The sequence below is a fragment of the Tursiops truncatus genome, chromosome 15 (assembly GCF_011762595.2).
Source record: "Tursiops truncatus isolate mTurTru1 chromosome 15, mTurTru1.mat.Y, whole genome shotgun sequence".
Taxonomy (NCBI): Eukaryota; Metazoa; Chordata; class Mammalia; order Artiodactyla; family Delphinidae; genus Tursiops; species Tursiops truncatus.
Genome location: NC_047048.1, coordinates 68,162,010 through 68,188,254, shown reverse-complemented (window position 1 = coordinate 68,188,254; position 26,245 = coordinate 68,162,010). Strand labels below are relative to the sequence as shown.

Below are 26,245 nucleotides of genomic sequence, written 5' to 3'. Positions count from 1 at the left end.
CATGATAACTTCCTGCCAGAGCTTCTGTTTACCTCTCTGTTCCATTCCTTCTTACAGATGCTCCTGCAGTTTTAGGTCCAAGGCTGTCTATCTCTTAACAGCATTTATCCTTCCCAGTGTTGTGCTGCACATCCTCCATTCCTCTTCTGTCATCTGTTCTCTACTTTTACTGCCTTCTGGAATTCCATCTTTCACGTGATGAGGACAGTTCCTTGCCGTCAATATCCTCACATCTCTAATATTTTCAAAGTAAATTTCTCAGAAGGTCACATTTAGCTTTATGAATAGGAGGCTGCCCAGCAGTCGTAAGACACTCCAGCATAGTGGTTAAGTGCATGGATTCCCTAACCAGACCACTGGGCTTAAATCCTAGCTCTGCCACTCACTGGGTGTGTGACCCTCTCCATGCCACAGTTTCCTCATCTGTAAAATGGAGATTATACCTGTCCCATATGGTTTTGTTGAGGATTAAATGAGTTAATTTATGTTATGCCTTGGAACAATACCTCACACATTGAAAGCATGATTTAAGTGTTAGCTATTATAATTTTAAAGAATCGGGTATCACAGGGCCAAGATGAATGGAGGTAAATCATTACTGATTTTAATCTTTCTGAGGTTAATATTAAGATGTCAAAGGTTTGGGACTTCCCTGGTGGCGCAGTGGTTAAGACTCCGTGCTCCCAATGCAGGGGGCCCGGGTTCCCTGCAGGCTCCCTGGTCAGGGAGCTAGATCCCACATGCATGCCGCAACTAAGAGTTCGCATGCCACAACTAAGGAGCCCACCTGCCGCAACTAAGGAGCCCACCTGCTGCAGCTGAGGAGCCGGCGAGCCGCAACTAAGGAGTCCGTGAGCCGCAACTAAGACCCGGGGCAACTGAAAAAATAAAAAAGATATCAGAGGTTTAATACCACCTTTAATTTTTCATTTTATTCAGTAGGAATTACTGAGCAACTCTATAAGGCACGATGCTCTTGGGGGGGAAATGACCTAGAGCTTACCCTTGAAGAATTTACAGGGGCGATAAGATATATATACATAAATACCTGTGCACAGAGAATTGTGCTATTATGAGGCAGCCCATAAAAAGTGTCCAAGATGAGAAAGATAAAGGGCTTTGAAAGTTCAGAAAGGGGAGGGATGGGGAGTCAGAGAAGGCTTTGAGTCAGACTGGGCATTTATTTGGGTCGGAAGGATACACAGGATTTGGATATGTGCAGACTGGGTGAGGTAGCCAATCTCTGCGTGAAAGGAAAGATCAGATCAGAGGCCATAATAAATATGTTCTTTCATCCATTCAGCAAATATGTGTTGAACATTTACTTTGTGCCCAGCACTGGTGTAAACCCTGGGGATGCAGCAGTAAACAAAACCAAGTTCCTGCTCTTAGGGACTTTATGTTCTAGTGGTTATTTGAATATGCCGAACTGTAATGTATCAAGTGGTGGTAAGGACTCGGAAGAAAAATAAAGCAGGATAAGAAGACAGAAAATAGATTTAAATAACTAAGAAAAGCGTGATTAATTTCTAAAACTTTTTTAAATTAAAAAAAAATATTTTTTAAGATTATCTCTTGAAGAAACCCAAGGCAGAGCCGAATGGCTTTTCTTGTGCAATGGGCCATATCTCTGCGGTTTCCCATGCTCCTAGTTCTCTGCCCCTTGTTTTCTGGCCTGTCTAAATATTTTCCTTCCTTTGAGATTGAGAAGAAGTCCCAGTGTCTTCATGGGGCCTTCCCCCTCTGTATGTGCCAGAAGCACCTTCTTTCCCCTCTACACTTCTGGAGTCAGGTTTTGCCTATGTAACTGACTTGGCATTTCATATTGAACTGCCTTTGTCTTTTCTCGTACTGTTACTCGTTTATTCCACAAGTATGTGATGCCCATTCATTTAGTAAACAATTATTGAACTTTCATTTTGTTTCAGCCATTACTGGGCACTAGAACTTGAAGATAAATGCACTTGGTCTCTGCCCTCGAGGAATGCACAGTCTATTAGAAGAGACAGGGACTTCCCTGGTGGCGCAGTGGTTAAGAATCCGCCTGCCAATGCAGGGGACACGGGTTCAAGCCCTGGTCCCAGAAAATCCCACATGCTGCAGAGCAACTAAGCCCCTGTGCCACAACTACTGAGAGCCTGTGCTTTAGAGCCCACAGCCATAACTGCTGAGCCCGTGTGCCACAACTACTGAAGCCTGCGTGCCCTAGAGCAGGGGTCCTCAAGGCCTGTTAGGAACCGGGCCGCACAGCAGGAGGTGAGCGACGGGCAAGCAAGCAAAGTTTCATCTGCTGCTCCCCATCACTCACATTACTGCCTGAACCATCCCCCTGCCCCCCCCCCCCACAGTTTTGTCTTCCATGAGACCGGTCCCTGGTGCCAAAAATGTTGGGGACCACTGCCCTAGAGCCCATGCACTGCAACTACTGAAGCCTACACACTCTAAAGCCTGTGTGCTGCAACTATTGAGCCTGCGTGCTGCCTGCGCACCTAGAGCCCATGCTCCTCAACAAGAGAAGCCACCGAAATTAGAAGCCTGCGCACCGCAATGAAGAGTAGCTCCCGCTCTCCACAACTAGGGAAAGCCCCGCACCGCAACGAAGACCCAACGTGGCCAAAAATTTAAAAAAAAAAAAAAAAAAGAGAAATGTAAACTGCTACTACAAACATCATAATAAATGTCAAGTTAGAGCCATGTCCAAAGTTTTGTTAGAAGGCAAGGAGAGGAAGCAACCGTCTCCCCAGGAGAGTTGGTGAAGGCTTTTGAAAGGAAGGAACTTTTAGATTGGTTCTTGAAAACTGATTTGGAGTTTAATGATCAGAGACTGGGATTGGTGTCTGATGTGAAAAGCCCTTTATGCATAGGAAGTGTCCTGCAAGGGAACAGAGGCAAATGGTTAGTTCACTGTGGGTGGATTTGGGTGGGTAGTAGGGCTGGAGGAGTAGGTTGGAGATGTCGAAGGACTTTGGAGATCGTGGTAAGGAGTTTAGATTTGTGTTGGCAATGAGGAATCGTCAGAGGTTTTAACACAGGAGAGTAGGTTGTATTCTACCCTTTGTAGCAGCGATTGGTTTAGAACAGTGGCACTCAAACTTTGCTGCATATTAGAATCACTTGGAAAGCTTGAAGTAAATGCCAGTGCCCAGGCTGCATACAGGAAAATCAGATTCTCTAGAAGAGACATCCAGGCATTGGATTTTTGTTAACTTCTCAGGTGATTCCAGTGTGCATCCAAGTTTAAGTACCAGTGGTTTGGAGAGGCGTGACAGCCGGTTAATGAACGAGGAGGCCATTGCAGTGGCCTGACTAGGAGATAAGTCTTTGAATTGAAGCATTGGGAGCAGGGATAAGGGAAGACAGAGTCAACCATTATTATTGTTCTTCAGTTTGCTGTATGTCTTCTCCAATAAAGTGGTGGCCCCTTGGGTACAAGGTCCAATCTTTGTACTTTGAATTCTTCATAGAGATCTGTGGGTAGTAAGTTCTCAATAAATATTTGCCTTGATAAAAGTCAGTTTTCTTTTGTTCAAGTACCCATAGTTGAGCTCTTAGGGCATTTTTATTTCATTTGTTTCTTTCCTTTTTGCTATTAAGTAGAAATTCCTTTAGGGATGAGAGTGGATGGAGATGAGACTTTTTGGTCAGTTTTACTTCCTTGTAATTCTGATTAAAGATTTAGGAAGTTAAAATCCAGTGATTAAAACAGTGTCTTCATATGGACTTGGTTTATCTGTGCTGTCTCTCATTAGCCCAGATAATTAAGTTGGCCTTCAACTCTTGGCGTTTGTGTAAAACCCAGTAGTGTTAATATACCCTTTAAAATAAAGAATCTAGATAGAGTACCTAGATTCTTAAATTATTCTTAAGGTTTACCTTCCACAACATGTGAAAGGTAAACCTCAAAAATAATACCCAGGTTCTGTTAATCTAGGTAGTAACTCAGGATGTGGTATAGAAACTGACTTGGTTTGTGCACTTGAAATAATTTCTCTTTGCCAAACAAATTTATTTATGCATGGGGACAGTATTTTAAAATGCTGTGAAGCATTTCTGTGTCAACTTTTCATTCTGTATTCTAATGGAGGGGAGTTAGAACATAACAGAAATTAAGAACTTTAAAAATATTTGACAGCATTTATACCCCCCTGCCATTTTGTATTTTTAAAAATGTCAAATCTACAGAAAGTTAATGAGAATTGTACCATAACACCACCTCACCTTTACCTAGATTCACCAATGATTAATGTTTTGCCAAATTTGCTTTATGTCTTTTTTCCTGTCTGTATATATAGTTCTTTTTAAAGCCATATCCTTTGAGAGTTCCTTGCGGACACTGTGACACTTCACCCCTTAATACTTTTGCTTCTTTATTCTGAGAGAAAGGGTACATAACTATAATAAAGTCGCGTCACTCGGGATACTTGACATAAAACCAACGTGTAGTGCATATTTAAATCTTACCATTCACTTGTTCTCTAGCTTTTTTATTTTTCCTGATCTAGTATTCAGTCAAGGATCGTGCGTTGTATTAAGTTGTCATGTGTCCTTTCCTTTCAGTATGGATTAGTGTGCTCTGGTAGTCACAGGGTTTCAGGAATAGGAATGAAAACTCCCTTTAAAGCATGCTGTGGCCCAGCTTCCATGTTTACCTCCTTCCATGCCCCCCACCACTGTCTGGGAGTTGGCCTTCTTAGACTGATAGCAAAGTTCTAAAGTAGAACCTAGCACCCAGTGCAGACCTGCTTGTACACATCTTCGTGATGCTTGGAGAGGCTTTGTCCTAAGCAGAGTTACTGTCCATTTTAGGATTAAAGCCATTCAGGTTGCCTAGGTACCTGATTAAGAGAATGTGGTAGCGTTTGACCTACTGTATAGCACAGGGAACAATATTCAATATCTTGGAATAACCTATAATGGAAAAGAATCTGAAAAAGAATATGTATATATACACACACACATATACATAACTGAATCACTTTGCTATACACCTGAAACGAACACAAAATTGTAAATTATACTTCAATTTAAAAAACGGTTAAGAAAATAAAGAGAATGTGGTAGTGTTGATGAGACTTTGGGAAAAGATTTTCATAGTTATCTCTAAATCACCTGAAACATTAGGAGTTAGGAATTGTCTTCTGAGGACATTTCTTGAGGACCACTGATCGTTATGATCTTGTCTCTGCATATTTCATGGGGCTTTAATTTTTTTTTAACTATTAAGAACCTCCCTACCCCACCCCACCTTTAAATAATCTACTGGTCGTGTCCTTTTGCTCCTTTACCCTTCTTGCTTTACACTCCGTCCTGGGCAGACTTCTTTCTTGCTTCAGCTCTTGATGACCCTAAGGTCTTTTGTTTCTGCCCCTATTCTCTTCTGAGCTCCAAACCCTCATTTCAGACCACATACTTTGCAGCTTCACCTTTCTGTTCCACATGCAAAACTGAACTCGGTATCTTTCTATGTAAACCTGAGCCCTGGTTTGAATAATTGGGTGGGGGGTGAGAATGAGATGGTATTTGACCAAGGGACTAGGAACACTAGGCTCATGTCCTTTACCAGCTCCTGCCCTCCGTAACGCTTACCCCTCCCTCCTCTCCCCCCCCACGCCCCCCCCCCCACACTTACTGGGAAATAGGACAACCAAAGGCAAGGCTTTGCTAACAAGACCATTTCCGTCTGAATGTGGAGTCTTGGAAGTTAGGTTTTATGAAATGTTTCTCAGCATGGTTTTTTTTCATTATCACTCCTTTTAAGGAGCCTTTTTATTTTTACTTTTTAAAAAAATTTTTTTTATGTCCATTTTTTTAACACATTTATTGGAGTATAGTTGCTTTACAATGTTGTGTTAGTATCTGCTATATAACAAAATGAATCAGCTATATATATCCCCATATCCCCTCCCTCTTGCATCTCACTCCCACCCTCCCTATCCCACCCCTCTAGGTGGTCACAGAGTACTGAGCTGATCTCCCTGTGCTATGCAGCTGCTTCCCACTGTTTTACATTTGGTAGTGTATATATGTCCATGCCACTCTTTTACTTCGTCCCAGCTTACCCTTCCCCCTCCCTGTGTCCTCAAGTCCATTCTCTACGTCTGCCTCTTTATTCCTGTCCTGCCTCTAGGTTCATTAGAATCTTTTTTTTTTAAGATTCCATATATATGTGTTAGCATACCGTATTTGTTTTTCTCTTTCTGACTTAGGTCACTCTGTATGACAGACTATATAGGTCCATCCACATCACTACAAATAACTACAAATAAGAAATTTCATGTCTTTTTATGGCTGAGTAATATTCTATTGTATATATGTGCCACATCTTCTCTATCCATTCATCTGTCGATGGACACTTAGGTGGATTCCATGTCCTGGCTATTGTAAATAGTGCTGCAGTGAACATTGTGGTACATGACTCTTTTTGAATTATAGTTTTGTCTGGGTATATGCCCAGTAGTGAGATTGCTGGGTCATATGGTAATTTTGTTTTAATCTTGCTGTGATTTATGTCAAAGAGCGTTCTTCCTATGTTTTCCTCTAAGAGTTTTATAGTGTCCGGTCTTCCATTTAGGTCTCTAATCCTTTTTTTTTAATTTTTTTCTTTTTGTGGTACGCGGGCCTCTCACTGTTGTGGCCTCTCCCGTTGCGGCTCCGGATGCGCAGGCTCAGCGGCCATGGCTCACGGGCCTAGCCGCTCCACGGCATGTGGGATCTTCCCGGACCGGGGTGCGAACCCATGTCCCCAGCATCGGCAGTCGGACTCTCAACCACTGCGCCACCAGGGAAGCCCTCTAATCCATTTTGAGTTTATTTTTGTGTATGGTTAGGGAGTGTTCTAATTTCATTCTTTTACATGTAGCTGTCCAGTTTTCCCAGCACCACTCATTGAAGAGACTGTCTTTTCTCCATTGTATATCCTTGCCTCCTTTGTCACAGATTAGTTGACCATAGGTGCGTGGGTTTATCTCTGGGCTTTCTATCCTGTTCCATTGATCTATATTTCTGGTTTTGTGCCAGTACCATATTGACTTGATTACTGTAGCTTTGTGGTATAGTCTGAAGTCAGGGAGTCTGATTCCTCCAGCTCCGTTTTTTTTCCCTCAAGACCTCTTTGGCTATGCGGGGTCTTTTGTGTCTCCATACAAATTTTAAGATTTTTTTGTTCTAGTTCTGTAAAAAATGGCATTGGTAATTTGATAGGGTTTGCATAAATTTGTAGATTGCTTTGGGTAGTATAGTCATTTTCACAGTATTGATTTTTCAATCCAAGAACATGGTATATCTCTCCATCTGTTTGTATCATCTTTAATTTTTTTCATCAGTGTCTTACAGTTTTCTGCATACAGGTCTTTTGTCTCCCTAGGTAGGTTTATTCCTAGCTATTTTATTCTTTTTGTTGCAATGGTAAATGGGAGTGTTTCCTTAATTTCTCTTTCACATTTTTCATCATTAGTGTATAGGAATGCAAGAGATTTCTGTGCATTAGTTTTGTATCCTGCAACTTTACCACATTCATTGATTAGCTCTAGTAGTTTTCTGGTGGCATCTTTAGGATTCTCTATGTATAGTATCATGTCATCTGCAAACAGTGACGATTTTACTTCTTCTTTTCCAATTTGTATTCCTTTTATTTCTTTTTCTTTTCTGATTGCCGTGGCTAGGACTTCCAAAACTTTGTTGAATAATAGTGGTGAGAGTGGACATCCTTGTCTTGTTCCTGATCTTAGAGGAAATGCTTTCAGTTTTTCACCATTGAGAATGATGTTTGCTGTGGGTTTGTCATATATGGCCTTTATTATGTTGAGGTAGGTTCCCTCTATGCCCACTTTCTGGAGAATTTTTATCAAAAATGGGTGTTGAATGTTGTCAGAAGCTTTTTCTGCATCTATTGAGATGATCATGTGGTTTTTCTTTTTCAGTTTGTTAATATGGTGTATCACATTGATTGATTTGCGTATATTGAAGAATCCTTGCATCCCTGGGATAAATCTCACTTGATCATGTTGTGTGATCCTTTTAATGTGTTCTTGGATTCTGTTTGCTAGTATTTTGTTGAGGATTTTTACATCTATATTCATGAGTGACATTGGTCTGTAATTTTCTTTATTTGTAGTATCTTTGTCTGGTTTTGGTATCAGGATGATGGTGGACCCATAGAATGAGTTTGGGAGTGTTCCTCTGCAATTTTTTGGAAGAGTTTGAGAAGGATGGGTGTTAGCTCTTCCCTAAATGTTTGATAGAATTCACCTGTGAAGCCATCTGGTTCTGGACTTCTGTTTGTTGGAAGACTTTTAATCACAGTTTCAATTTCATTACTTGTGAGTGGTCTGTTCATATTTTCTGTTTCTTCCTGGTTCAGTCTTGGAAGGTTATACCTTTCTAAGAATTTGTCCATTTCTTCCAGGTTGGCATAGAGTTGCTTGTAGTAGTCTCTTAGGATGCTTTGTATTTCTGCGGTGTCTGTTGTAACTTTTCCTTTTTCTTTTATAATTTTATTGATTTGAGTCCTCTCCCCCTTTTCTTGATGAGCCTGGCTAATGGTTTATCAATTTTGTTTATCTTCTCAAAGAACCAGCTTTTAGTTTTACTGATCTTTGCTATTGTTTTATTTGTTTCTATTTCATTTATTTCTGTTCTGATCTTTATGATTTCTTTCCTCATACTAATTTTGGGTTTTGTTTGTTCTTCTTTCTCTAGTTCCTTTACTTGTAAAGTTAGATTGTTTATTTGAGATTTTTCTTGTTTCTTGAGGTAGGCTTGTATTGCTATAAACTTCCCTCTTAGAACCACTTTTGCTGCATCCCATAGGTTTTGGATTGTCTTGTTTTCGTTGTCATTTGTCTCTAGGTAGTTTTTGATTTCCTGTTTGATTTCTTCAGTGATCTCTTGGTTATGTAGTATCATATTGTTTAGCCTCCATGTGTTTGTGTTTTTTACGTTTTTTTCCCTGTAATTGATTTCTAATCTCATAGCGTTGTGGTCAGAAAAGATGCTTGATATGATTTCAATTTTCTTAAATTTACTGAGGCTTGATTTGCGACCCAAGATGTGATCTATCTTGGAGAATGTTCAGTGTGCACTTGAGAAGAAAGTGTAATCTGCTGTTTTTGGATGGAATGTCCTTAAATATCAATTAAATCTATCTGGTCTGTTGTGTCATTTGAAGCTTGTGTTTCCTTATTAATTTTCTGTTTGGATGATCTGTCCATTGGTGTAAGTGAGGTGTTAAAGTCCCCCACTATTATTGTGTTACTGTCGATTTCCTCTTTTATAGCTGTTAGCAGTTGCCTTATGTATTGAGGTGCTCCTATGTTGGGTGCATATATATTTATAATTGTTATATCTTCTTCTTGGATTGCTTCCTTGATCATTATGTGGTGTCCTTCCTTGTCTCTTGTAACATTCTTTATTTTAAAGTCTATTTTATCTGATGTGAGTATTGCTACTCCAGCTTACTTTTGATTTCCATTTGCGTGGAATATCTTTTTCCATTCCCTCACTTTCAGTCTGTATGTGTCCCTAGGTCTGAAGTGGGTCTCTTGTAGACAGCACATATATGGGTCTTGTTTTTGTATCCATTCAGCAAGCCTGTGTCTTTTGGTTGGAGCATTTAATTCATTCACGTTTAAGATAATTATCAATATGTATGTTCCTATGACCATTTTCTTAATTTTTTTGGATTTGTTTTTGTAGGTCCTTTCTCTTGTGTTTCCCACTTAGAGAAGTTCTTTTAGCATTTGTTGTAGAGCTGGTTTGGTGGTGCTGAATTCTCTTAGCTTTTGCTTGTCCGTAAAGCTTTTGATTTCTCCATCAAGTCTGAATGAGATCCTTGCCAGGTAGAGTAATCTTGGTTGTAGGTTCTTCCCTTTCATCACTTTAAATATGTCATATCACTGTTTTCTGGCTTGTAGAGTTTCTGCTGAGAAATCAGCTGTTAACCTTATGGGAGTTCCCTTGTATGTTATTTTTCATTTTTCCCTTGCTGCTTTCAATAATTTTTTTTTTGTCTTTAATTTTTGCCAATTTGATTACTGTGTGTCTCGGCGTGTTTCTCCTTGGGTTTATCCTGTATGGGACTCTCTGCACTTCCTGGGCTTGGGTGGCTATTTCCTTTTCCATGTTAGGGAAGTTTTTGTCTATAGTCTCTTCAAATGTTTTCTTGGATCCTTTCTCTCTCTCTTCTCCTTCTGGGACCCCTATAATGCGAATGTTGTTGTGATTAATGTTTTCCCAGAGGTCTCTTAGGCTGTCTTCATTCCTTTTCATTCTTTTTTCTTTAATCTGTTCTGCAGCAGTGAATTCCACTATTCTGTCTTCCAGGTCACTTATCCGTTCTTCTGCCTCAGTTATTCTGCTATTGATTCCTTCTAGTGTATTGTTCATTTCAGTTATTGTATTGTTCATCTCTGTTTGTTCTTTAATTCTTCTAGGTCTTTGTTAAACATTTCTTGCATCTTCTCGATCTTTGTCTCCATTGCTTTTCCGAGGTCCTGGATCCTCTTCACTATCATTATTCTGAATTCTTTTTCTGGAAGGTTGCCTATCTCCTCTTCATTTAGTTGTTTTTCTGGGGTTTTATCTTGTTCCTTCATCTGGTACATAGCCCTCTGCCTTTTCATCTTGTCTCTCTTTCTGTGAATGTGGTTTTTGTTCCACAGGCTGCAGGATTGTAGTTCTTCTTGCTTCTGCTGTTTGCCGTCTGGTAGATGAGGCTATGTAAGGCTTTTGCAAGTTTCCTGATGGGAGGGACTGGTGGTGGGCAGAGCTCAGTAAAACTTTAATCAGCTTGTTTGCTGATGGGTGGGGCTGGGTTCCCTCCCTGTTGGTTGTTTAGCCTGAGGCGACCCAGCACTGGAGCCTTCCCCAGGCCCCTTGGTGGGGCTAATGGGAGACTCTGGGAGGGCTCACGCCAAGGAGTACTTCCCGGAACTTCTGCTGCCCGTGTCCTTGTCCTCATGGTGAGACACAGCCACCCCCCGCCTCTGCAGGAGACCCTCCAACACTAGCAGGTAGGTCTGGTTCAGTCTCCTATGGGGTCACTGCTCCTTCCCCTGGGTCCCGATGCACACATTACTTTGTGTGTGCCCTCCAAGAGTGGAGTCTGTTTCCCTCAGCCCTGTTGAAGTCCTGCAATCAAATCCCGCTAGGCTTCAAAGTCGGATTCTCTAGGAATTCCTCCTCCCATTGCCAGACCCCCAGGTTGGGAAGCCTGACGTGGGGCTCAGAACCTTCACTCCAGTGGGTGGACTTCTGTGGTATAAGTGTTCTCCAGTTTGTGAGTCACCCACCCAGCAGTTATGGGATTTGATTTTATTGTGATTGCGCCCCTCTTGCCGTCTCATTGTGGCTTCTCCTTTGTGTTTAGACGTGGGGTGTGTTTTTTGGTGAGTTCCAGTGTCTTCCTGTCGATGATTGTTCAGTGGTTAGTTGTGATTCTGGTGCTCTCGCAAGATGGAGTGAGAGCATGTCCTTCTACTCCGCCATCTTGAACCAGTCTCCCAGCAGGCAGATTCTTAACCAGTGCACCACCAGGAAAGCCCTAGATTTTTTTGATGATAGCCATTCTGACCGGTGTGAGGTGATACCTCATTGTAGTTTTGATTTGCATTTCTCTAATGAATTGTGATGTTGAGCATCCTTTCATGTGTTTGTTGGCAATCTGTACATCTTCTTTAAGGAGGCTTTTTAGACTTTTTTTTTTAGTATTGTCACCCTCCTACCCATGAAGATTTAATACCACAAATACACAGTGTATCTGTTTATGTACTGCATATATGTTTGCTTAAGAACAAGTAAGGTATTTTAATCCCTGAGAACCAGTTTTTGCCCCCTTGGGGCGATATTGCCCCATTGAGAATGCATGTTTTAAGCTAAGCTGGAGGCAGTCTAAAGTCTAGAAACAACCGAGACCAAAACGTCTGCTTGCTGTCTTGCCTACCCACAGAAAATTTACCTTAGGCTCACATCTGAGTGCTGAAGCCAGGGTTTCGTCGTCTGGTTGTGATTTTTACTCACAGTAATAACAACATAATATTGTGCACAGTATATACTCATATATGTAATTCAAGTGTTTTAATACTCAGTATTTATTCGTACTGCTTGTGATGTACTCTATTTTTCTGTATTCTTTAAAAAAGTAGTTTTATTGAGATAATTTGCATACTGTAAAATTCAGCTGTTTTTATTTTATATATTTTTTGTTGTAAAAAGAAATGCTGGTTGTGACCCACTGACTTGCAAAAGCATGACAGCCAGCCAGCAGAGCAATGCCAAGGCATAGCGGGTCTAGAGACTACCCACAGTCTACCAGAGAGGTGAGAAGGAAGATGTGGCAGAGTCCTAACCTTGAACCCCTGTAGTTACTGGAGTCATTGGATTTTGTTTTAATAAATGCCCTTGCACTTGAACAAACTGGCTGTTTTACTCCTTGGTAGGGGTGAAGGCTGGAGAGCTCATGGCAGGGGAGGGCTGCAGTGAGCGTTTTAAGCCCACAGGTAAAAACTGGTTTGGTGGCAGCCAAAGGGCTTGCCTCCCAAGGAAGGTGAAATGGGCATCTTCATTCTGTGTTTTGTGATGCCAGCACACATAACCCTCTCCCCACCGAAAGAAGGTGAGTGGGGAGATGGAGGGAGGGAAGATTGGGTTTATCCATAAGAATATTGGAGAGAGTGGGATCTGTGTATTTGATTAATTTGCTGTCATTAATCTGTTAAAATGGGATAGAGCACTGAGGAAGTGAATTAGGAAACTACTAAGTTTTCATTAGGAGAATGGAAGAAGAGAGGGTCTAAAGAATGAGGTGTAGCTGTGCTTTGTTGGGGTCTATACATGGTCAAAGGGAGGCCTTGCCTATAGCTAGAGGGAATCAGCTGTGAAGACGTGGAAGTGAGTGGTCGAAAGGTCCAGAGAGGAGATTTTGCCCCTGCTTACTACTTTTTTTTTGGTCGCGCCTTGAGGCATGCAGGATCTTAGTTCCCCGACCAGGAATCAAACCTGTGCCCCCTGCAGTGGAAGTGTGGAGTCTTAACCATTGGACCACCAGGGAAGTCCCTGCCTCTGCTTACTTTTGACCCCAGTGCCAGGCAGGGCAGGAATATGGTAGGACCAAGTAAAACTGAGGCATCCCATCCCAGAGCAGCAGAATAATAAGAGCAAATATTCATGGAGTGCTTACTGCATGCTAGAAACTAAACATTTTATATTCTCAGATTTAATCTTTTAAAACTGTGAGGCTGTAGGTTATGTTAGTGCTCCCCAACACCCCATTTTATGTTGAAGAAACTGAGATACAGGGAGGTAAAGAAACTTGTTCAGAGTCACACAGTTACTTGTTCTTACATGTAATGTAAATGCAGGGCACTGGAGACCCTGACTTGAAGTGGTGAATCCACTGCCTCTGGGACCATGTCTGCTGCACCAGCCTTCTGAGGAGTATAGCCTGCCTGGCAGATCCCATGGTCTTCATTTAAGTTGCTTAGTCTCCAGGTTGCTACCCTGAAGTTCACTCTTAGAGGCTGGTGACCACAATACTAAAAATAATATTGTCCTAGAGAATATTTATAGTTTTTTCACTCCCTCTTCTTGAGTACAGACTGTGCCTATCTGGGAAATACCACTTATTTTAGAACTCTAGAGTTGGACACTTAAATGGTAGGACTTGTTAAGTGGTAGTCATATTTCAAGTTAGTTCTACAGACATTTGCATGCTTCCTAAGTGCCCTGTGATGTACTCGGTGCCAGGGTGACAAATGTTATCACAATCTGGTAGGGGAAATAGACACAACCAATGTTTAAATTGCAGTGAAACAATATAAGTAGAACAGTAAAAGGAACATTAAGGAGTATGGGAGATTAGGAAGAACTTCCCAGAAGAGTTAACATTTGAGTTGTGTTTTGAAGGATGAATAGGAGTTTGCCTGGTAGGTAAGTAGTTGCAGAATAATTAAGTGAAAATTGCTAGAGAGATGAACAGAGGCTTCCTTCTGATATTATTGCCAGTGTGTTTAGATTCTTAGTGATGTAGTAGAAGGAGTTTCCAGTTGTAAAATCTCCCTTTTTTCACTAGTGTCCTGAAATGCCATTGGGATCCTATGCCTCAATGGTAGGGTTGGACAACTAGGGATTATACTTTGGGCCGGTTGTAGGAGGGACAAAATTGCTACCCATGTAGCACCTGCAGGTACACTGCAACTCTGAGCAGAGTTTTCTACTTGTGTGAGAAGATGATGGTATTCCCTGTAGCCTAGCTCCAACCCAAGACTGATTGCAATTGCTCGGTGAGATTTTTCTTCTCTTATATGTAAATAGTTGATTGATTGCTGTTACTGAGAAGGTATTAAGCATTCAGCCACGAAAGTTTGTTGAGCACTGACTTTTTTGTATGGAGGGTAGGTGAGAGCCATACACAGAAATTGGGTTTTTGAAGTATAACATGCATTCAGTGAAGTGTACAGATATCAAATATACTGCTCGATGGGTTTTTACATGTGTGTATACCTTTGTAACCACCCACATTCAAATCAAGATGGAGAACATTTCCAGCACCCCAGAAGGTTCTCTTGTGCCCCTTCTCTGGTAATGCCCATTACTCCCCCACAATCTCCCCTGAGCACTATTCTGACTTTGTCACCAAAAATTAGCTTTGCCTGTTCATGAACTTTATTTAAATGGAATCATACAGAATGTACTGTTTTATATCTGGTTTCTTCTCCTCAGCTTTGTAATTGTGAGATTCATACAAATTGCTGGAGAGCACTGATAACCTGTCAGACTGTTAGGAAGACACCCAGAATGTGATTTATGCCGCGGAGAGCTGGCATGGATTTATTGGTGGCATTTGTTTATTCAGTACCCATTTACAGGCGCCATACACCAGGAGCTTTGCAAGGGCTTGGGACTAAAGATGAAGAAGTTCCTGCATCAGGGACTTTCAGTCTAATGAAGGAGATAGACACATACATGATTAGACATAATACACATAATTAAAGTGAAGAATTGGTCAACTTTTATGGATGAAAATGGATTTTGAAAGATTTTCTAGAGGAGGTGGAATGTCTTCTGATTGTCAGAGGATTAAACTTTTTCCAGGTGGTCAAGTACGAGTGTGGAGATGTGAAGCAGCATGGTATCTTCAGAGACCTGCATTAGTGATGCTTTGATTTTAGATTGATTAAGATGTGTAAGAATGCCAAAGATATCACTTTGGGAAGAAATTTTGAGGGAAACCTTGGTGTGCAAGTTTGGCTTCTGTTTTAGGTGGAGCTGTGGGAGATGACCACTCTAGTGAACAGTTGTAAATGCATCATTATGGAGAAGGCAGAGAATGGAAGTCAAATTTGGTGATTGCTGTAGCCAAGGAAAAACTCCCTGCAGTGCTTTATTGTTGATGTTGTGGAAGACTTCTATGAGGTTAGATAAAACTACAGAGATGCTTATAATGAATGTGGTATTTTTTTCAATAATTGAGATGACTTGAGATGTCCCGTTAAGCCATCGAAAATTTCCTAAGGGTGGATTTTGATGCAGCATCTCTCCTTAATTGTGGGGTTTTGTAGCAAAGTGTGTTCCCCCTTCTATCAGTTTGCTGAGGCTACCATAACAAAATACCACCGACTGGGTGGCTTACACAGAAATTTATTTTCTCACAGTTCTGGAGGCTAGAAGACCAAGATCAGGGTGGCTGGTTTGGTCTCTTCTGAAGCCTCTCTCTTTGGCTTGCAGTCCTCCTTCTCACTATGTCCTCACGTGGTCTTTTCTCTGTGTTGTCTGTGTCCTGATCTCTTCTTTTTTTTTTTTTTTTTTGCGGTACGCGGGCCTCTCCCTGCTGTGGCCTCTCCCATTGCGGAGCGCAGGCTTAGCCACCATGGCTCACGGGCCCAGCCGCTCCGCGGCATGTGGGATCTTCCCGGACCGGGACATGAACCCGTGTCCCCTGCATCGGCAGGCGGACTCTCAACCACTGCGCCACCAGGGAAGCCCTGATCTCTTCTTAAAACGACACCAGCCATATTGGACTAGGGCCCATTCCAGTGACCCCCATTTTTAACATAATTATCTCTGTAAAGGCCTGTTCTCCACATACTGTCACATTCTGAGGTACTGGGGGTCAGGGTTTCAACATATGAGTTTTAGGACGGGGGAGGACACAGTTCAGTTCATCATACCCATGTTTCAGAACCTGCTCTAGCATTGTTGGGCTGTGTGAGGGCTGTCACCTGGGAAACTCAGGGGTCAGAACCACGTCAAGACAAGTGGGGAGCAGTGTTGTAGACCAGAGTCTGCTGTGACCCCTGTGCGGGCTGGGCTTGCTCTTAAATTGCCGTCTCTTGATTTCCTCGTAGCTGTCTGTGTACACATAAACCTGTGAGCCTTGGGTAATATGTCTAAAACTGTTAAGACTGGTATTTTGTCAATTAACAGAGATTGAAAATAGGGCCTAAGAAGAAAAGAATCCAACCTGTAAAGGCCAGGTGAATGTCACAAGGAAAGTGATTTCATAACTTTTAATAATCTGTTCCAGTGCTGAGCAAACCATCTCCCTCTCCTGCCGTTTAACCCTTTGCTTTGATTAGCTGAAGTTAAACAGCCTTGACATTCTCCACATCAAAACATTTGAATACCAAAGAGCAGTTTCTAAATCAGATCACCTTAAACTTCCTCATCCTTGTAGGCGGAAAGTTGTTTTCTGTAGAGGATTTTATTTTGAATTTTTTGTTGTGATGGCCACCTGAGAGGGTGGAGAGTGGGGATTTTTCTTTTAAGGAAGTATCTTAAGGAGGTGCTTTTAGATAGTCACCTCTTAAACTTGTTTCATTGGAGACAGAAGTCTTGTTAGGATGAATTTTGTAGGGGCTGCTTTTGTTTTAATCCACATTGGGATTCTATGGTGGCAGATGAGGCTTGTTATAGGTACCTGGGAACTGGAAATCTGGTTTTTAGTGTAATAGTGTTTATTATAATGGTGTGTGTCCCAGAGTTGCTGTGGTAAGACCCTTTTTCAGAATTAGAACTTTAAAGCTTCTAGGCTATTAAGAGAACTCATGCAGAGTTGAATGAGATGTGTTAGCTCACATCATATTAGACCCAGCCTAATGTGAAGCGGGGATTTGGGGAAGTCATGAAATGCCCAAGTGTTTTCATGTTGCATCAGTGTAAATGCCAGTGCAGTTCCGTCGCCTGTTTGTTCTTTTGCTTAGCTGTGGGCTGGTTGACCATGAGTTTGATTTTTGCCAGGATGGTCTGGGTCAGAAGTAAGCATTTAAAAATCTTTGGGGGCTTGCCTGGTGGCGCAGTGGTTGCGAGTCCGCCTGCCGATGCAGGGGACACGGGTTCGTGCTCCGGTCTGGGAAGATCCCACATGCCGCGGAGCGGCTGGGCCCGTGAGCCATGGCCGCTGAGCCTGCGCGTCCGGAGCCTGTGCTCCGCAACGGGAGAGGCCACAGCAGTGAGAGGCCCGCGTACAGCAAAAAAACAAAATAAATAAAATAAAATAAAAATAAAAATCTTTGAACAGCATTCTAAGGTAGTGTGCACTGTGGCTCTAATTTCTGTTTATATTAATATAATACTCGTGTTCTCTTCGACTTGCTTGGGTGTTTACTGATGAATGAGGTTCCTTTAACAGATATTACTGAGTATATGTTAATTCTTTTATAAGGAGTAAGTTAGTTGTTTGAAATGGGTCATAGTTCAAAAGTGTACCCAGAATTTTACTTAGTTTTTGAAGAAACAAAACTCTTTCAAATCTGTTAAAAAGCAAAATTCAACTGAGTAAATTTTAAAGATCCTATTGGCATTATTCGACGATTCATGAATTGGGCAGCATCCCATCCAGCAGATGGAAAGGAGCTCTAAAGAGCTGTACAAAATGAAAGACTAATTTGCAGAAGGGGGTGGGACGAGGAAGTTACTAGCAAAGAGTGGATTGTTGGTGGCAAGGTCACTTTCCTTTAGAGGACTGCAGGGGTCTGTCAAGCACTAGGGCTGACCAGGTAATTCCAGATGGACTGGCTTAAGATTCCACTCCTGGGAGAGGTTGCAACTGTAAATTAGGTGTTAAGTCTTTGTTCCACAGGTGACTCCATTTTGGTTCAGTTGTATCTCTCTTAACAAAGTTCTTCTCTGTTTAGTAAACAATATTTCTCATACCTTCAGCAAATTAAATGTTTTAACTTTCCACATTTTTCTACTTTGTTTCCTACCGTTTCATTCTCCTCTACTCTTAGATTTGACTCCATTGACTTTTTTTTGGTGGTCCTTGATTTTTTTTCTTTTTTATAAACTAGGTAGATAATACTATTCTTGAAAAGTGTTTTTTAACCACAAAGGTGCTGACAATGCTCAAATGCTGTGGATATAGGGCGCCTACGACTGTTGGACCCACAACAGACTGATTTGAGATTCGGTGTAACTTGGTAGAGTGGTATGTTTTGTTGGCACCTTCCATCTGTGGAAATCCTTGAGCATTTGCTGCCATATTTTCTAGACATGTCTCCTGACTTTCTTGAGTCCCCCCTGCCCGCCCTTTTTAAATTAGAAATATTCAACAAAATAATTCAGATGATATCCTACTTAAGAGAAGAAGGATGAGGTAGGATCCATAGGTAACATTGCACTGGGGAGTGGATGCCCCCAATGTAGTGTGTCTTTGAGTCTTTGACCCCAATTCTTCAGTTTTCTCTAGTAGTATTTTACATTCATACCCTTGCCATAACGTCATGGTGGATGGCATTATGTCCCTACTCCTTGATTTTGGGCTTGGCTATATGACTTGCTTTATAGGCCAGTGGGTTGTTGGTGAACACGATGAAAGCAGAGGTCTGCAGTGTGCTCATGCTGGTGGGCTTGTCCTCTTGTGCCTTTGCCATCACCGTGAGAAGAACCCTGAGTAGCTGTAGCCTCTTCAGTGTGGGCCTCAGAGTGAGACCATAGAGCAGAGCCACCACAGCACATCTGTAGCTTAAAGCAGAGCCAACGCAACTCAGATGCCTGAGGGAAAATTAAATGTTTATGCCAGTGAGATTTTGTAGTTTGTTGTTGTACAGAATTATTGAGGCAATAGATGACTAATACAGTCACCCTGCTGCATCCAGGACAGTTCCAGGACCTTAGTAGCAGGCTTTCTTGGATGGTCTCTCCTCCTACCTGGCCATTTACAGGATTCTCAGCTGGCCCACCCCACCCTTTTCTTTCCACCTACTGCTTTCCTCATTCTACCTTATTGTTCTCTTCTACTTTATAGCTTTATAGCTTTATTACTTATATATTATGTTCTCTCCTAACTTTTCCATGTCCAAAGCCATTTATGACTCCTCCAGTTTGCCTTACACTCGTAACTTCTCAGCTCCTACTCCTGTTGCTTATGCCTTATTCTTTCGGTACCTTCCATTTCAGATTTCTGAGAGAAAATCGACGTTGCCCAGCAGGTTTTTTTTCCACCCCAGAAATATCATGTCCTCAGTTGTTGGCCTGTTTAGGCATTGGCCACCCTTAGGTTAGGCGCCCACCTCTGGTCCAGTTAAATGTGTCAGGGACGTGTTGGGATGAGGGACATGTCTTGAAATACATGAGTGCCTAATACTGCCTTACTAATGGAGGCCATGAATGTGTGGAAAGCTTAGTGATAAGACAAGTCTTTTACACAGTATTATATGTCATCTGGGGATTTTAGCTAGTATTGAAGCTTGTCAGTTTCTGGCCTCATCAGTTCCCCAGAGGGGAAGCTTTTAACTTGGCTTTTGCAAGTTTAAAATTTTCTGGGTCTGCATTCCATTTTTCAGTTTCCTAGTTCCAAGATAACCAGCCTTACAGCATGAGTTCTCAGGATGAACCTCTTTCAAGGAAAAATGTGAGAGAAGAGACTGTCTACTGGAAGGAAAGCTGACTCATGGCAAAACATTCCAGAGAGTTGAGAAGAAAATAAGTTGGCCTTATTCTGAAGTTTTAGGCTATTTAGGCTTTCCCATAGCTTTTCTGTGTAGGGGGAGAGACTGGTCAAGTTAAAGCTGATTTATAGCAGTTATATGGTTGTGCTTAATTTAGATTTATCTCTTAAGTATTTATGTTTTGGGGTACTATTATAAGTGCTACTTTAAAAATGTTCATTTACAGTTGTTCCTTGCTAGTATATAGAAATAAAGTTGGCTTTTGTATGTTGATCTTAAATCCTATGATCTTATTAAACTAATTTACTGATTTTAGAAACTTTATTGTAGATTGTTTGGGATTTACTGTATTGATAGTTATGTTGAGTGCAAATAAAGACAATTTTATTTCTTCCTGTTTAATCTGTATGCCTTCTATTTCTTTTTCTTGTCCTATTGCACTGTCTAGGACCCCAGTATGATGTTGAAGTGATATGATGAGATTAGACAACCTTGCCTTGTTGCTGAGTTTAGGGGAAAATTATACAGCCCCATTAACAGTAGGTTTTTTTGTCAGTGCTTTTTATTAGCTTGAGGAGGTTCACTTTTACTCCTAGTTTCCTGAGAGTTTTCATCATAAATGAATGTTGGAGTTTGTTACTTTTTGTGTATCTGTTGAGATGATCATGTGGGTTCTGTCTTTAGTCTGTTGATACAGTGAATTACATTAGTTGGTTTTTGATGTTGAATCCCTCTTGCATACCCAGGATAAATCCCACTTGGTCTTGATGTATTATCCTTTTTATACATTGCCATATTCAATATGATAGTATTTTGTTAAGGATTTTAGTGTCTTTGTTTTGATCTTTGTCTTTGACCTGTGGCTTCTTGTATTGCTGTTGCTGGATTTGGTGTCAGCATAATGCTGCCCTCATAAAATTAGATGGGAAGTGTTCCCTCTTCTTCTGTTTTTTTTTGGAAGAGTCTATGTAAAATATTGGTATACAGGAGATATTGCAGGTTCAGTTCCAGACCACTGCAATAAAGCAAATATTGTAGTAAAGTGAGTCACACAAATTTTTTGGTTTCCTAGTGCATATAAAAGTTATATTTATACTATACTATAGTCTGTTAAGTGTGCAATAGCATTATGTCTAATAAACAATGTATGTAACTTAATTAAGAAATACTTTATTGCTAAAAAATGCTGACCATCATCTGACAACACAGGGTTGCCACAAACCTTCAATTTGTAAAAAATGTAGTATCTGTAAAGTGCATGAAGTGAAGTACAATAAAATGAGGTATGTCTGTAATTTTTTCTTTAATTAGTCGGTAAAATTTACCACTGAAGCAGTCTGGACTTGGAGTTTTCTTTGTTAGAAGGTTTTTAACTACAAATTCACCATCTTTAATAGATGAAGGCTGTTCAGGTTTTTTTTTCTTTTCTTTTCAAGTGAGCTTGGCTAGTTTGTGTCTTTTGAGGAACTCATCCATTTCATCTAAGATGTCCAAATTTAGAGGCACAAAGTTAATATTATTTTCATTTTAACTGTGTGTAGGATTCCTAGAGCCTCCTTTTTGAGTCCTTATGTTGGTAATTTTTGTCTTTTCTCTTTTTTTCTTGATCATTCTGGCTAGAGGTTTATCAACTTTATTGATCTGTTCAAAGAATTGGATTTTGGTTTCATTAATTTTTCTATTCTTATTTTTCTGTTCTGAACCTCATTGTTTTTTCTTCTTATTATGATTTCTTTCCTTCTACTTTATTTTTTTAGACTTTTTAAAATATTCGTTTTTATTATGGTTTATCACAGGATATTGAATATAGTTTCCTGTGCTACACAGTAGGACCTTGTTGTTTGTCCATCCTATATGTAACAGTTTACATCTGCTAATCCCAAACTCTCACTCCTTCCCTCCCCCACCCCCCTTCCCCTTGGCAACCACGAGTCTGTTCTCTGTGAGTCTGTTTCTCTTTTGTAGATATGTTCATTTGTGCCATATTTGTCTCTTTCCGACTTACTTCACTTAGTATGATAATCTCTAGGTGCATCCATGTTGCTGCAAATGGCATTATTTCATTCTTTTTTTATGGCTGAGTAATATTCCATTGTTTACATGTACCCCATCTTTATCCATTCATCTGTCGATGGACGTTTGGGTTGTTTCCATGTTTTGGCTGTTGTGAATAGTGCTGCTGTGAACATAGGGGTGCATGTATCTCTTTGAATTATAGTTTTGTCTGGATGTATGCCAGAAGTGGGATTGCTGGATCATATGGTAATTCTGTTTTTAGTTTTCTGAGGAACCTCCACACTGTTTTCCATAGTGGCTGCAGCAACTTACCCTTCTACTTTAATTTGATCTCCCTTTTTAGTTTCTTATGGTGGAAGCTTAATTCGAGTAAGCCGGGTTTTTTTCTTTTATTTTTTTTCTTTAATAAACTTTTAGTGCTATAAACTTTCCTTTAGGCACTGCTTAAGCTGCATCCCATAAATTTTCATATGTTGTGTTTTGATATTCATTCAGTTAAAAATATTTTCTAGGACTTTGCTGGTGGTCCAGTGGTTAAGACTCTGCGCTTCCACTGGGGTGTGGGTTCGATCCCTGGTCAGGGAACTAAGATCCCACATGCCGTGCGATGTGGCCAAAAAAATTTGTTTTTCTAATTTCCCTTGTCGCTTCTGTTTTGACCCAGGGTTGTTTAGAAATGTGTTTTATTTCCCATTACTTGTGGATTTTCCAGATACCTTCTTCTTGATGATTTCAAATTTAATTACTTTATGGCAGAGAATATACTTTGGTATAATTTCAATTATTTTTGGGGGGGGGGTTGTACACGGGCCTCTCACCGTTGTGGCCTCTCCCGTTGCGGAGCACAGGCTCCAGACGCGCAGGCTCAGCAGCCATGGCTCACGGGCCCAGCCGCTCCGCGCCATGTGGGATCTTCCTGGACCAGGGCACGAACCCGTGTACCCTGCATCGGCAGGCGGACTCTCAACCACTGCGCCACCAGGGAAGCCCAATTTCAATTCTTTTAATTAAATTTGTTGAGATCTGTTTTATGGCCAAGAATATAGATTATATTGGTAAATGTCCCCATGCACTTGAAAAATATTCTGCCTTTGGGACTTAGCTGGCGGTGCAGTGGTTGGGAATCCACCTGCCAATGCAGGATCGGACACAGTTTCAATTCCTGGTCCGGGAAGATCCCACATGCTGCGGAGCAACTAAGCCGGTGCACCACAACTACTGAGCCTGTGCTCTAGAGGCCGCAAGCCACAATGAAGAGTAGCCCCCACTCACCACAACTAGAGAAAACCTGCATGCAGCAACAAAGACCCAACGCAGCCAAAAAAGTAAAAATAAATATTCTGCCTTTGTAGTGTGGAATGTTCTGTAAATGTTAATTAGGCAAATTGGTTGATAGTGTTATGCATACCGTCTATATCCTTACCCATTCTTTGTCAACTTGTTGAATTACTGAAAGAGGAGTGTTGAGTCTCCAAATATAATATATATAATTATATGCTATATGTGATTTAAATTATAGTATATATATTTTATATATATATTTCTTCTTTGAGTTCTATCAATTTTTGCTTCATGTGCTTTGACACTCTGTTGTCAGGTGCATACATATTAAGGATTATTATATCTTCTTGATGAATTAACCTCTTTGTCATTATGTGAATGACTCTTAATATTCCTTCTTCTGAAGCCTACATCGTTTGATATTAATGGAGCCTCTGGCTTGCTTTTGATTAATACTTGCATGGTTTATCTTTATCCATCATTTGATTGGAAATTTCATTTTCTATCTCTTTTAACTTGTCTTGAAAGTAGATTTCTTACAGAACATATGTAACTGGGTCTTGTGATAATCTCTTCCTTTTAATTGAGATGTTTATTTTTTTAAGTCTTTATTGAATTTGTTACAATATTCCTTCTACTTTATGTTCTGACTTTTTGTCCGGGAGGCATGTAGCATCCCAGCTCCCCGACCAGGGATCGAACCTGCACCCCCTGCATTGGAAGACGAAGTTTTAACCACTGGACTACCAGGGAATTCCCTAATTGAGATGTTGAGATTATTTACATTTAACATAATTACTGATATGGTTGGATTTAAATCTATCATCATATTAGTTGATTTCTCTTTGTTCCATCTGATCTGTTCCCCCTTTTCTCTTTATTTCTTCTTCTAGACTGAGGGGTTTTAAACCCTCATTTTATCTCTATTATGGGTATGTTAGTTGTACCTCTTAAAAAATTTTTAGTGATAGCCCTAGGGTTTACAATATACATCACAGTCTACCTTCACATAATATTATACTATTTCACATTTCACGTGCTAACAATACAGTATGCTTCTAGTTTTTCCCTTCCATCCTGTGTGACTATTGGTATCGTGTGTTTTACTTTTACATATATTATAAACTCCACAATACACTGTTACTATTTTTGCTTTAGATAGTTTTGGAATAATTAAAACTATGGGGGAAAGGTTTTTTATATTTACTTACATTTTGATCATTTCTGGAGCTATTAACTTTTATGTTAATAGCTGGATCCTCATTTTTTGTCAAGTGTCATATGCCTTTTACTTGAAGACCCTCTCTACAGTTTCTTGTAGGGCAGGTGTGCTGACATTGAATTACCTCATCTTTTGTTCATCTGAAAAGCCATTATTTTGCCTTCATTTTTGAAAGATATTTTTGCTGACTATAGCATTCTGGGTCATGAAGTTTTTTTTTTCCCCTTTCAGTACTTAAAAGGTATTACTCCGTTATCTCCTGGATTGCAAGTAGTCTGTTGAATTTTTTTTTTTCTCAGAAGGTAATGTCTTTTTCCTCCAGCTGTTTTTCAGATTTTCTCTTTAACTTTGATTTTTAGCAGTTTAACTGTGAAGTGTCCAGGTATGTGTTCTTTGTTGTCTTTATTTGTTTGCTTACTGTTTATATTTATTCTGTAGGATTCTCTGAGCTTCTTAGATCTGTGGTTTGATGACTTTATTTTTGGAAAATTATCAGCCATTTTTCCTTCAAACATTATTTCTGCCTTGTTCTCCACCTCTAGTTACATGTCTGTGGTATCATTTGATCATATCACAGCTCTTGAATGTTCTTTCTGTTGTGTCCTTCCTATCCCACCCCTATTCCCCCCTCTTTGTGTTTTAGTTTGGGTGATTTCTAGTGATCTGTCTTCAAGTTCATTGGTTCCTTCCTTGATTATATTGAGTGTTCTGGTGGGCCCCTCAAAGGAACTTTTCATCTCTGATACCTTTACAAAAAAAGATAGCATTTCTGTTTGACTCTTTCTTACATATTCTGGCCTTCTGTTGAAATTTGCCATCTATTCATGCGTATTGTCTACTAAGTTCTTTAACATGTTAAGCATTGTTATTTTAAATTCCCTATCTGGGTCATCTCTCAGTCTGGTTCTCTTGATAGCTTTGTCTCTGTTTCATACCCACTTAGCTTTTTTGTATACCTTGTAATGTTTGATCAACTGCTGGACATTATTATAGAACAGTAGAGACTGAGTTGGACATTAAATATTGATATTGAGATTACATTAAGGGTAGGTTTTGGGGGGAGGAAGATCACATTTGTGCATATAAAATATTCAGGATCTGTTATGGGACTGGGAACATAATTTTACTTTTTCCAGTTATAAAATTTTACATTTCTATAACTTACTGTTCTTTTTACAGCATCCCTAGGAGTTATCTTATCAGAACTTGTCCTCATAGTTACTTTCTCCTTTGTTTCTGCTCCCACTGTACCTGAAACTCTTCCTTAGTTCTGTTGGCATCCACACCAAATGCCATTTGTTAGCAGGTTTGTATTTTCTCACTAGACTATGATTTCTTAAAGTAGGTAGAGTGTCTTATTCATATTTGGATCTCTATGATCTTCTAACTACATTTTAAATATATATATATATATATATATATATATATATATATTTGGTTAGAATTGAATTGATTTTATTAAACGATTTTTATTCCTTAGCCAGAAATCCACACTGCTTCCACCCACCCGCTGCCACCAGTTAGTGGGAATATTGTCTCTGGTTTTCCAGTCAACTGTGATGTATCTAAAAAATGCTCTGGAGTGGAAAGTGAGGCCTGGACATGGATGAATTTATGAAGAGGTAGCTCTTGCATTACATTTTTTTTTCCTCTACTAGTTTTATATGTATATTTTGTCTCTCTACCTTGACAGTATGGTTTAGAGAGGAAATATCTGTCTTCTGCTTCTCCTCTAGTGTCTTTTAATAAGTAGCACAATGTTGAGCACACAGTAGATGCTCAGCAAATAATTAAATTAAAAATTTCTGAGATGTAATGATACTAATGGATTTTGGAATGAGTT

At 40.3% G+C, this 26,245-nt stretch overlaps 1 protein-coding gene across 2 annotated transcripts in view; it reads left to right on the top strand.

The window, feature by feature from the left end:
- The window catches only part of CHD6 (chromodomain helicase DNA binding protein 6), a 212,201-nt gene that overhangs the window by 14,091 nt on the left and 171,865 nt on the right, over positions 1 to 26,245 (top strand). The window contains exon 1 of one of the 2 annotated variants that reach the window (XM_019943878.3): positions 25,902 to 26,024. The exons of the other annotated variant lie outside the window; for it this stretch is intronic. The gene's annotated coding sequence lies outside the window, so the exon portion shown is untranslated. Of the gene's footprint in view, positions 1 to 25,901; positions 26,025 to 26,245 lie in introns of those variants that run through there. 2 annotated transcript variants of the gene reach the window in all.